The sequence below is a fragment of the Protopterus annectens genome, chromosome 7.part0, assembly GCF_019279795.1.
Source record: "Protopterus annectens isolate FY-2018-M chromosome 7.part0, PAN1.0, whole genome shotgun sequence".
NCBI classification, from domain to species: Eukaryota; Metazoa; Chordata; order Ceratodontiformes; family Protopteridae; genus Protopterus; species Protopterus annectens.
The window spans coordinates 1,706,627,845-1,706,641,956 of NC_056739.1; the positions used below are offsets into that span (position 1 = coordinate 1,706,627,845).

At 36.1% G+C, this 14,112-nt stretch overlaps 1 protein-coding gene across 9 annotated transcripts in view; it reads left to right on the forward strand.

The window, feature by feature from the left end:
* The window catches only part of ANKZF1 (ankyrin repeat and zinc finger peptidyl tRNA hydrolase 1), a 450,598-nt gene that overhangs the window by 88,590 nt on the left and 347,896 nt on the right, over positions 1–14,112 (forward strand). The window lies entirely within an intron of this gene.

The following is a 14,112-nucleotide window of genomic DNA, read 5'->3' on the forward strand; positions in this document are numbered from 1 at the left end:
TTTCCTACTGTAGGTGGAATTTAATGTCATTATAATGTTTCCATGACTTATAGAGTCGGGGAGGTTCTTGCTGGCATTAGCTGACTGAATAAAATTACATGTTTAAGGGTTTCATTCTTGTACAACAAAATACTTTAATTCTGAGGATTGATTGCTTGTTCGGTACTTGTATGTGTCTGTGACTTAATTTTTTGAGGACTACTTAGCTTTAGGCTTGCATTGTAGACAAAAGATGTTCCATGTCTGAGCAATTCTCTGCAAAGACATAGCTAATTCAGAACTATAAAAGTTACCAGTGGATTATGCATAATGTTGTATAATGCGGGAGATTACTGAGCTAATGTAATTGAAAGCAGGTTGCTGAAAACTAAAATCCTAGTAGTGCTGAGAGTAAATGCACCATATTACCTGCTGTTGTACTTTCCACATACTGTTAATGATTTTGCACTGTGACTGTGAATCTTCCTTTTCCAATGATTTATTTATATATTTTTCTGTATTTATTTATTTATTTATTTAATTAATTAATTAAGATTTTAAGAAGGGTAACTGCCTTATTTGTGAAGGAAGATTAGGATTTAAAAAAAAACTGCCATAAGTATCTGTTTGAAATCTGCTTGCAAAGATTCCCAAGGGAAAAACACCAGACATACTTGTACACAGCCTAACCCAAGATGAGGATAGTTGATAGTGCTTGTAGGATATGAGGTATAAATCTTGAAATATTAATGAACTAGTTACAGCAATTTGCATATATAAGTAAACAGTCTTAAGTTTGAATATAAACCTCATGGAGGCTCGAGCATGTCATTTCTCTGTCTGTGTGTGTGTTTGTGTGTGTGTTATTTAGTAACCCTGTTGATATGACTTGATATCAGAATGGTGAATATCTGCTGAACTGAAGTAATATATATTTGCTGTCAAGTCTCTGTATGTTTGGTACTACAGAAGTATGCTCAGTAAAAAATGTTTCTCTTGCTAGAAAAAAACTTGGCTAAACATAGGACTCTGTTGATCCAGAAATCTGATTCATTCCACAGTGCAGGTGCAGTGATTGGAATGTCTGAAGAATTTCATTGTGCTTCATTCCTGCATGCTGTTGGGAAAGAAGCCATAATCATAGTCAGCTCTTAATTTTATTGACAAAAAGGAAAAAAAGTCTCTTCTTCTCTTTTCTAAGAAGGGGACTTAGAGGACCTAGACAGGTTTATTTCAGAGACAGGTAAAGACAATGAAACCTGTGTCCCTAAAGCTGCCCTCCCCATGTATGAATCCTGTTTCAGACAAATCTTCTGGCTTTATAATATCCTTGGCTTGTCCCTGGAGTATCTGATTTACAACTGGAGGATTCTTGGATCATCTCACCTATGCAACCTGTGTCCACGTTTTCTATTTTTGTAGTGTGGAAGCACATGAACACTGCTGTCTGTGCTCCCCTGAAGGTCTTTGCCCTCTACAAGCCAAAGCTTAGTAGAGATAGAGAGATCCTTTAGCAGCACGTGTCCTAGAAGCCACAATACATGTCCAGCTTTATCACCTGATAGTCTGTAGCTTTGGATAGGATAGGCAAGTGGGTGTTTTCCTAATGTGACTCTAAGAGGCAAGGAAATAACTGCAGACCTGAGGACCCACCAATGATTAGCAGTCTTGGAGTGATCTATGAACTGAATGAACTCTAGTGCGTAAGCACTGATGTTTGAGTCTCTTTGAATTTAAGATTGCAGTATCTTGAAGAATTCCCTTTACTTTAAGGCTCAGCAGTATGAGTTTATATATATATATATATATATATATATATATATATTAATACCAAGGGTGTGGTAACAGGGACTAAAAGCTTTCTTCAAAATATGCTTTAATACTGTTTTAACTACATTCAAAGTGTATTGTTTTGCTGATAGATGAGTCAGTGTTGTACACTTCTGTGTTGAAGTTCTGCACCCAGCTGAATGAATTAGGGAAGGGTGAGTAAGCAGCTCAGCCATCCAGGAGGACAGGAAAACAACTCATCCCAGTGACTCCCACTGACAGACATTAAAGAATACAGTTTTTAAATTGTCTGTAAGCATACTTCCTCGTATTTAAGTAATGTTTGAAATCTCCTGCATGTAGCCACCTTTTTAGTGAAATGCAAGTGTGATTTTTTTTGTTCGGCTAAAATGCATTAAACCAAATATTCTTTTTTGTTCAATTCCCTTTATTAACATTATTTTTTTTTCTATTCACACAATAGCTAGTTCTTTCAAGAATGTCTCATAATATATCTGTCTTCCCTAATTCAGTTTGGTCTTGTACCTTAGCAGTGTGCTTCTGGAATTTCATGTATCTTCATTCTTTCACCTTCATTATGGGAATCATAAGAAATGCAAGGCTGTTAGACCAGAAGTCTAGCATGCCTTGCCATTAACCACCCTCAGGCTCTACCAACCTTTTCAGTGAGGGCAATGTCTGTAAGGCAGGGTTAGGGCACCCATCCAGTTGTCTAAACTGCGTTTGAAGGCTGACCGAGTATTACGCTGCTTGACCTGGAAAAGGAGACATTGTATGATGAACCTAGCTCTCCATTTAGTTTTATTTACTCTGTGATGTACATTGAAAGCTCTTATTCTAGTACTGAATAACAGAAATAGCAAAAAATGATATAGTCTGTCCATTTATCTACTTTTCAGCTAAGCACATTGATAACACAGTATAAATTACAATCTATTTGGTAACGCTGTGCTATTCAGCTCTGTTTTAATATCAGTTAGTTCTGCCACAGTATATGGGCAGGTTGGTTGAAACAGGCCACATACAAGTGGATCTGATTCTCCTTTGCTGTGTTGTTCTAGTGCTGGCTACACTGTTTGACACACTGAGGAAAAAAGAAGGGAAAGTAAGGCATGCATCTCCTCTCAAGAGCATATATGACTTTGAGTACAGGAGATTCTTTTTTTTAGGAACCTCTGTGATTTTTCAAATTATGTCTAGTGAGATACACGCCTAAAGGGTGCATTATATTCTTTAATGGGTCTAACCAGGGCAAAGTATAGGGGAACAATAATTTCCTTGGTTTTGGAAGAGAAGTCCTTAGTAATTAGTTGTAATATATATCGAAGGACTTCCCCACAACAGTTGCGACATTGTGATCAAAGGAGAGGTGTTCCTTGACTCGGATATCCTTTTTTTAAACACCATTATTGAATTATAACTTGTGACATAGGCAAACTTACAGAAGTAATCAAACCATATTAATAAGTTCACATTTACATACAGTGGATATAAAAGGTTTACACACTTCTGTTAAAATGCCAGGTTTTTGTGATATAAAAAAATTAGACCACAATAAGTCATTTCAAAACGTTTCCCACCTTTAATGTGACCTTTAACCTGTACAATTCAGTTGAAAAACAAATCTGTTAGGGAAAAAATATAAAAAAAATGTCCGATAAGCTGGTTGTATAAGTGTGCACACCCTTAAACTAATACTTTGTTGAAACACTTTTTGATTTAATTACAACATTCAGTCTTCTTGGGTAGGAGTCTATCAACATGGCACATCCTGACTTGGCAATATTTGCCCACTCTTCCTTGCAAAATGCTCCAAATCTGACAGATTGTGAGGACATCTCTTGTGCACAGCCCTCTTCAGGTCACCCCACAGATTTTCTATTGTATTTATGTCTGGAGTTTGGCTGGGCCATTCCAAAACTTTAATTTTTTTCTGGCGAAGCCATTATTTTGTTGATCTGGATGTATGCTTGGGGTCATTGTCATGCTGAAATGTGAAATTCATCTTCAGCTTTTTAGCAGACACCTGAAGCTTTTGGGCCAAAAGTGACTGGTATTTGGAACTATTCATAATTCCCTCCACCTTGACTAAAGCTCCAGTTCCAGCTGAAGAAAAGGAACTCCAAAGCATGATACTGCCACCAGCATGCTTCTCTGTGAGGATGGTGTTCTTTTGATGATGCAAAGTGTTGTTTTTGCGCCAAATGTACGTTTTGGAATTGTGGCCAAAAAGTTCACCCTTGGTCTCATCAGACTGTAACACATTTTCCCACATGCTTTTGCGAGACTTGATGTATTGTTTTGCAAATTTTAGCCAGGCCTGGATATTTTTCTGTGTAAGAAAAGGCTTCCGTCTTGCAACCCTACCCATAGCCCAGATATATGGAGAATACAGGAGATTGTTGTCACATGTAGTACACAACCAGTACTTTCCAGAAATTCCTGCAGCTCCTTCAGTGTTGCTGTAGGTCTCTTGGCAACCTCCCTGACTAGTTTTCATCTTGTCTTTTCATTAATTTTGGAGGGATGTCCAGTTATTTGCAATGTCACTGTTGTCCCATATTTTCTCCACTTTTTCATGACTTGTCACTGTGTTCCATGGTATATCCAATGCTGTGGAATTTTTTTTGTACCCTTCTCCTGACTGATACCTTTCAACAACGAGATGCCTTTGATGCTTTGTAAGCTCTTTGCCTACCATGGCTTTTGCTGTAACTGGCAACTGAGTAAATGTCAGGAAAATCCTACTAGGACAGCTGAACTTTACTTGGGGTTAATCAGAGTCTCTCTAATTGATGGCAGGTGTGTACCCAAGAAGACTGAATGCTGTAATTAAATCAAAAAGTGCTTCAACAAACTATTAGTTTAAGGGTGTGCACACTTGTGCAACCAGCTTATTGTATGTTTTTTATTTTTTATATTTTTCCCCTAAAAGATTTGTTTGTATTTCAACTGAATTGTACAGGTAATAGGTCACATTAAAGGTTGGGAACATTTTTCAAATGATTTATTGTGGTCTCATTTTTTATATCACAAAAACCTGGCATTTTAACAGGGATGTGTAAACTTTTTATATCCAGTGTACATTATATATCACATACATTGTTATATATCATATAATCAAAACATTACACAACTTGTTCAATTCTCGCCTTCTTTTTAACCTTGTTCCACCTTGCATTTTCTGCATGTTTTGTTCCACAATTTCCATTTTTTTCTGTATAATTTACTCTTACCCTTTTCTGAGGATCCCATTTCCAGTTATTTTATCTATGTTACAATATTCACTGCTTCAATTATAGTTGGTTTAGATTCTGATTTCCATATTCTAGTAATTGATTTTTTGGCAGCCATCAGAATTAAATTCAACAAGGCCTTACTATGTCTAGGCAATTCAGATCCTGTATCCCAGCTCAAAAAATGTCTTGAGTTACACCCATTTACTTGCCCAGTATTCCTGACAGAGTACTCTGTAGGGAATTTTTCAAGTCTGCCAACTCATTGCACTCAAGAATATATACTACCAGGTGCCTGTTTCTTATACATTACACCTCCAACATTGCCAGCTACGTGAGGAAAAAAAACCTGTGGCGTCTCCTTGGGGTATAAAAGTACCTATGTAAACTCTTCCAGGCAAAAATCCTAAATCTTCTAGATTTGAGGAGTCATACATATATCCTCCATTTGATTTCTTGTGAATTGCTTATCCAGTCTCTCCTTCCAATCTTTTATAACCTTCTCTGATTCTTATAGTTATTGTGCAATATTTTATATGTCCTACTAATTATCCCTTTTTTAACATCAACTTTTGTTCTAGATTCATTTAAAAACAACTAATGCAGGTCTTTCATTTAAGAATCCCCCCATCCCTTTCTCTTTGTCTATAAACTAATATCAACCCTGATAGGGAGGGCAATCACTAGACTGCAATCCAAATGTCTTCTTGGCCTCTTCCCATTCTGTTACCTATCCCTGTGTAATTCCTTGCTCCCAAGCCCTTGTTTCCTTTGCCAACTTCCTCCATTAAATCCAGTTCCCTCTTGTCTATTCTCTATACCCCTAATTGCAGTCATCCATATGAGCAGGATCTTTTTTCTCCATTCCCATGTTGGCTTAGTTCTTAGTATACTTTCTTGCGACATTATAAATATAATATTCTGTATCACTGTTGTTATTTTCCTTAAGGATCTGCATCCAAAATCCAAGTCTCTCCTTATTTCTTGAATTGCCCTATACTTCGTCATCATTCTTTTACAATTGAAATTGTTGCGTTCTGCTTGTGTTATGTACAAGAGCATTAACTATGTAGTTCTAAAATATCCATTCAAATCAGGTAAGCCTAAATCTCCTTGTTATTTTCGGAGGATCAGCTTGTCCCACTTGACTCCTGCCCTCTTTCCCTCCCAAATAAAATCCTTCAACTCTTTATTAATTGCTATCCACAACTTCTCCTCTGGTTGATAAAATACACCTGTCCTGTATATAAAACTAATGGGACTAAAACAGTTTTTACTGCTTGTAGCTTCCTATCCATATCCATATCCATAGGGAAGAGTTTCCAGTTTCTCAGTTTTTCTGTGATCTTTTGTTTAGTCTCTTCCTACATATCCTTAGCTGCCATAACAGAATCCTTTTTAATCAGTGCTCCTAAATTCTTCATTTTATTATGTCCCCAAAATATGGGTATTGCTGAACCAATTTATAGTCTTTGTTTTAAATATTATATCCCAGAAAAAAAAAAAAAACAGAAATGGCTCAGAATGTTCCACAAAACTGAGATGTCCTTTTTCTGGTTCCATCAGACACAAAATAGCATCTGCAAATAAAATATAACTTTTCTTGAACAATATACCAATTATATCCTTGAATTTCTGAGTCCCTTATTTTTCCTTGCTAATGGTTCTAAATAGAACGTAAATAACAGAGGAAGCAGGACAGCCCTGCCTGGTTCCTCTGTTCAGATGCAACTTATCAGAGAGGAACCCTCCCACTTTGATTTTTCCTTTGCTCCCTCATATATAGAATCATAGGAGGTTACTAGGCTAATGGCCCTGGGGTCCTTACAAGCCTAACCAAGAGTTTATCCCCAAAAAGAATCCTCAGTCAGCACCTGTTGCCCATGTCAGTGAGAGACACAGGTGGAACCCCTGGGACAAATTTGTGGTTTCCCATCCACTCATCAAGGATGCACTTGAAGAGGGCCAGTGAGGTAATCTGTTTGACATGTATGGGAAGTCCATTCCAGAGACTGGGCAGCCTCTGGGAGAAAACCTGTCTCTCCAGCAGGTTTTGTTGATGTTGCATATTAGATTCAGGCCTTTAGAGTGGGTAAAGCGCAAGGAGTTAGACTTATGGATTTGGAGCATCTCTAGTAGGGCAGGGTCCAAAATTGCCTTGTAGGTGAGACACGGATCATCTCTGAGCATTCTGTATGATACTGATTAGAGTAATAGTGATTTGAGCCTGTCCACATAGGAGAGGTGTTGGAGGCCATGGATTCTCTCTATGAGGTTATTTCTGTGGCCTTTACAGTTGGTGCAGATCTTTCTAATTACCCTTATTATTGTATCAGGAAATGCCAATGCTTCCATTGCCCTACTCATAAAATCCCAGCTCACTCTGCCGAATGTTTTCTTACCATCAAAACCCACTAATAATATTGGTATTTTCTTATATTCTGCTTCCCTCCGAATCATCATTTTTACATTAAAGTTGTCACATGTGTGCCTTCCTTCCACAAAACCACATTGGTCCATTATCTATCAATTTGTGGCATCACCTTTGCCATTATTTTAGCCATTATAGACACAAACACTTTATAATCATTATTTAAAATTGAAATGGGCCTGTACGAAGCTGGATCGGATAAATCTTTACCATCTTTAGGTATAACACCTACCACAGCTTTTTTCCAGGATGTTGGTGCATCCCCCATTTTAAAACAGTGTTAAACAAAACCTTCCAGATCTTTATCACTTTTTTCCCTCCTAGCTTCCAGACTTTTACCAGAATACCATCTATTCCTGGAGACTTTCTTGCAGATTGTTATGCATGACCATTTTTGTCTCATCTCCTCCTATCTTAACTGTTAGTTGTTGAGTCTCACCTACTTTGAACCTTGGCATATTTAAGTCTTCCATAAATATTTCCATTTTTGCTTTTTCTTGATTTCCCTACTTCTCTGCTTTTATATAAATTTTCATAACATTTCCAAAGTATCTCTAATGTTTCTAAACGATCTCTGGTTAGTTTTTGTTGGTATGGGCTCCCTAAGTTTGGTAATAACACTTTCTACTTTCTGTTGCCTAAGTCGGTGTGCCAAAGGTTTTTGTGCTCTGGGGATATCATCAAAAAGCATTTGCTTAACAGCAATCTTTCTAAACCCATGAATATTATTGAGGTAGTCCCTTATTTTCTGTGTAGCTCTCTACAATTGCGCCTTGTCTTGTTCTGTGAGATTCTCCTCATTTGTAATACTTTAACCTTTGTCAGCCCCTCTAAATAAGTTTTATTACTTCTTGACCAGATATCTTTTTCTTTTATTTGTATTCTATTTTTAAACTCCATTTTCATTTTATCCCACTCAGTAGCTATAACTTCTGGAATACTTTATAGCTTTCTTAATAACTCTCAGATCATTTCTACTACCCACTCCTTAAATTCCTCTCTTTCTAACAGGTAGTTGGGGAAGCTCAACCCTGATGTTCTAGTCTCTGATGACAAGCTCACTGGAGAGTGGGCTGGCATGCGTAGAAGATGGTAGTAATTTGCTTTTTTCTGAAGGAGATGATACTGTTTTTCTTATCATTTAGTTTGAGCCCTTTTTCAGTGTATCATTCGTTGGTTTAACTGCGTCCATCTTGCAGTCATTGCTGAACTTCATCAACAAGAGATCTTTGTTGTCAGTATTCAGGTCAGCGAAACACATGCCAAACAGCAGGAGGCACAGTATGGAGCCTTGTAGAATGCTTCTGGTCACTATTTGCCTAACTGACTAGGCATCACAGACCTTGACACCATACATTCTGTCCTGTGTCAATTTGCAGTTCATCTTACATGTAGAGATCAGTGTTTCTGGCTGTTAGCTTATTTACAGTCCCGTCATGTGATATCATATGAAAGCCTTTGCTAGAAACAGGTAAGCAGCATGAGCAGTGTGACCATTGTCCACCATCTGCTTGACCTTTTCAAAGGCACTCACTAGACTGAAGAGGCATGATCTACTCTTAACAAATTTGAATTGTTGCAGGTCAAACCTAATTACTAATCTCATAAGCCAGCAGATAAAGAATTTAATGATACATTCCATAGCATTAAAGATGAGACTGGTTACACTAATGGGTCTATAGTTGCTTGGGTCAGTAGTGGAGCCACTCATATGAAGAGGCATCACCATCTCAGTATGCCATTGATTAGAAAAATAGCCTGGGGCAAGGCTTAGGTTGGACAGCTTAAAGAGAGGATCAACAAGGGCCTGCTTGACTCTGTTGATAAGACAACCTAATATATTGTCAAGACCCAATGCAGAAGCATTTTTGAACTTGTAATGTGCTTTAAGAATATCATCCTTTGAGACAGTAGGGGATGTGATACAGAGATGTTTGGAGTGGGGATGAAACTTTCTGGACAGAAATTTGAAGCAGACTTGTTGACCAATATTTTGGCAACGTCTTTAAGATTGAAATGGGAAGCACCATTATAGAGAAGTTCAGAACAGTGATGTGAATTATTCTGTATTTTTTTAATGTAGCTGAAGAATGACTCTCCTTAGCATCAGGAGCTAGCTTACATTCATGGGAGGCTTTGCTGGTCTTTATAGCTGCCTTTGGCTTCTTGGTGATGCATTTTATATTCTCATTGTGATGAGGGTTCTGGTGTCGCAAATTAATCTAAGCAATTTCTCCAGTCTGTTGTAAAGTCTGCTTATATCTGCTGATTGCCAGAAAGGTTTGTTATTGAATTTGCCATTGTATTTTGTCTTGGTGGACAAAGTTCTACCAATGCATTTATCTAAATGAACATAAAGATCATTGGCGTAGGTAGATGCACATTCAGGGTCCATTTGGGGGTTAGTATGGGTAAATTTTAAGATTTCATTGTACGATTGTAAATGGTTATCTTTTTTGAAGTCTGTAAAGAGGATGGTATTGGTAACCTGCCAAGAGGATGTTCTGTGGGTGAAGGCTACCAGTTGGTGATCTTACTTATCCATTGAGGGACCAGCCATGAGCAAGGAGTAGGCTGGAGCCACGTTTTATGAGAACCTGGTCCAGGATATTACTGCCCTCGATGGAGTTGCAGACAACATGATCTGGGGAATTCTTGCTAACCCAAGCTAAGTAATGTCGTGCATATCAGTTAGAAGTATAAGTATTCCAGTCTATGGAGATGTAGTTGAAGTTACCATTATCTTCTATTTCTAATTCTGTTAATCTTCTATCTCCTTTCTGATCTATTTTAACTTATATTAAGAATCAATGATAGTTTGTTTAGATTATATTTATAATCAGTAGTAAGTGATCTTTTTCAATTGTATTATCCGCTTAACATTTCACAATGCTTGACTTTCTTCAGTCACTTTGAAATAGCCTATTAATGACTTATTCATCTTTGTAGTAAAAGTATGAATTCCATTACTTTGAAGTCTGTTGTTTCCATTCAGTATTGGTTATCAATATTTTGTATCTGTTCTGTGAGTACCAGTCTGCTTCTATTTAGTCTATGACCTGAAAAACTTCTGCTCCTTCTTTTATTTACATAATCAGTATATATCCTTTGTTTCAATTTTGGCATTAAATCACTACAGGTGATCATTCCATATTTATTCCAATTTCTATTATCACTGCCTGTAATACACACTAAATCTTCCAGCCTTATCTTCATTTCCCTTCATCTTTAATATTCATTGGGATGATCTTGTAGAATGCGCAAAGGATATGATCCTTTGAGACAGTGGAGGGATGTAACACAAATATTGGGATTGGAATTCAATAATTTACATTTTTGCCCTTTCCAAATAATTTCTGATGGGACATGTACAGAAAATTTCTGTACAAGTCCCTGTTCACTTTTGTTAAGAACTAATCAAGTCTGCTTTAGCTCTTCCAAATATTTTTTTTTATTTTCTAACCTTAGGGCCAATATGTTTGAAATCTTGGCTAGCTAGATTATAAATGTTTATAACCACATTTCTTGCATGTCCAAGATAATATATTTTGGACAAATACTAGAAAATCTCTATCCCCTAGCATGTTTTATAACCTAGCAACATTCCATGTTACCATTTTCACTATGTCATTTCTAAATGTAGGCAATCATACTAATATAGTCAACCAAGCCATCTATTCAATTCTTGCTTGTCATTCCTCTGCATTATGCCCATTCCTACTATGTGAAAAAATGAAAATGTTTTCTGTTTTTCCAGAAATATTTGAGCACCACATACCTATTTGTGAATGTTCAGTTTTTTTCCGTTTTATTTTTCCTTTGTGCTGAAACTTTTATTTACTCAGAAGTATAGATTATTTTAATGTCCACAATGTTTCATAATATAGAGAATTTGGTAATTGTTTTCTCTTAATTTTCTTTAGTCTTATTGTTCCTCCTAGCACCATAATTGCAATATTCCTTTTGAAGATGGGTTCCTTTGTTTCATCTCAGACATTCACCTTTGCAGTAATTCTTCTTCCATGATTTTCATTATTCCTGTGCATTCTAAAGTCTTATTTTTGTTCCTGTGTTTTGTCTTCTTGCCCTTTAAATGTAGTTCTGTCTTTCTTCATCCTGTAAATTCCTTGTCAGTACAGAACTTCTCTTCTCAGGCATACAATTCCAGTGCCAGTGTATTTTCATTAATATTTAAAGCTAAATTTGCTCAATAGAATGCAATTTCCAGTTGAGGGGTATCAGTTGTAATCTCAACAGTTTTTATAAAATCTAATAGCTCAGAATTTCCTGGGTCTAGGTTAATTACATTTTCAAAGAAGTAAAGTCAGATGATTTGTCTTTATGTAACATTAATTCTAGGCATATGTTTTTATATGACAGTTTATAAAGCTCTATTCTCCATGCTGTCTTTTCCTCTCTTATCTTATCTTCTTTCTACGTATCGGAGACTATTTGAATACTTTTGTCTGACAATTCATTTTACATTGCTATTTCTAATGTGTTTATTAAACTGTTTCAGTCTTTTCACTTCTTTTATGTCAGTCTTCTTTTTTTTCCTCCTGACATTTATTTCATTCATTCCTTTTCCCACTGTCTTTTTTCTGCATTCAACCCACTTTCTTCCCTCAGTTACTCTTACTTAATATTATTTCCTTATTTTCTGTCTCTTTCATAAACTTTATCAACCATACCAGTTTTTTAGTTATAGTTTAATTTCCATTTCTTTCCTATGTTAAATTCATCTTCTATTAATTTTGACTTTTATTTCTTCCTGTATTCATTTCAAAACTAAACATTTCTTCTCTTGCACTTTATGATTCCTTTGTTGTGTTAGTTTTGACCTTATCTGGATCTGTTCCTTTTTATAATCCTACTTTCCTGCTAGGACTACAATCTAATTAGAGATATCAGTTCTATTCAGAGTCCCTTCCAAATGTTTATTTTTCCATTCCGTTGGACTTTCTTATTTTTTCCCAGCCTATCATTCTTCTTGTATAATATATCATTTTCCTTTAATTGAGATAGTATGCCTGTGGTACATAGTCATTTCTTGCAGTTGCCCTTTCTCTTATACCTAGGTTAACCACTTCTGCTCTAATATTTGACATTTATAAAATATAATTGTCAATGTAATTTGTCTTATTTAATTCATTTTACTTATAACTTAACCTACTGATGCAAGAAATGAACTTGAAGTTGAGGCTTGCACAAACCTAAGCTTCTTTATGGAACATGCAGTTGAAGTCACAAAAGTTTAGTTCTGATGTTTTTACTGATTTTGTTTACCAATAATTTTACTTCTAATTTTATTCAGCTGATAAATTTCCTAAGATCATGTAAGTACTTAATATAGTAAACATAAATCTAAAAAGGAGGAGGATTCCTTCTTAGCTTCTACCATCTGCAAGAAAATCTGTCTTAAAATGTCAGTTTTGTCCAAACATAGTTGATATTTTCAATGTCTAATAACTGTGATTTGGTCAATATCTAAATTATTAGCACTATTATGCGTTACTAAATGCTGTGCAGTAGGTAGCATTGTATAGATTTACTTGAACCTTTTAAAATTAATATGTCCACAATATCATTAGTCATTTTGGTTTAAATACTGTTCAAGATATCTCACATTCCAAAATTTGCTTACCAAACTTTAACAAATATTTGAAACTAGACATCCAGCAGTTGCAGTTATTGCATTACATATCTGTTAAATGCATTTCCATGTGCTTTCTAAATCTTAATGTTTTCTTATAGTCATTTCTTTTGTTCCTAGCTAGACCCCAGCTGTAAAGTAAATTAAATGCATTGTTATCACTATACTAAACACTGGAGCTATTCTTTCCAAATGTGCAAGTAGCATCATACAAATTATTTTATGCCATAATGAGCTAATTTAAGTTAGGCTCATTCTGAATCATTCAAAAAGAGTGTATACTTGAAATATTATCACATTTCCAGCAGGACAACAGAAGTACCCATCACTTGTTCAGACTCTTTTGAGAGCTGCAGATGCATATATGTTTTAATCTGTGATCCCATCATCTTATGTCAGATCCCACGTGACACGAGGCTAGAACTTCTTAAACAGAGTAGACTTGTCATTTTATTGGTAGTTATAAGTTGCTATCCAATGTGAAGTTGTTCAATCTCGCCTTCATTCTTACTGATGGATTTGGAGCCGATCCCTCAGCTCTGAGTTGGCCAAATTGCAAAGCTCGAGGCCGAAACCCTATCCCATGATGCTCCTCTACTTTCCTCAGATCTTATTTGCCGTTGCAACAGATCGAGCGTGTTTCTTCAGCTCAGGCCGTTTTTGTAGTCAGTTAAGTAAAGGTTTTCTTATTGCTTTCTTCTTCATCTTTTATTGAGAAGACTTTTTCCCCTTAGCCGAAGTTAGGCTGGTATTTACTTTGCTTTCCCCATTTTTGTGAGGAATTTACAAAGAAAGTTATTGGAAAAGATTTCCGTTATTGGCGTTAGGCCGTTTTTTTTGTGCCTGCTTAGGCATCTTTGTACCCTATCCCCTCATAGCCAAGTTTAGGCTTTAGCCGGTTAGGCTTAATTACTTTATTGTATAGCCAAAGTTAGGCTTTATTTTCTTTATTGATAGCAGAGATTGTTGAAATAGTTAAGCAACCTCTTCTCTTAGCCAGTCAGGCTTAATTATTTTATTTC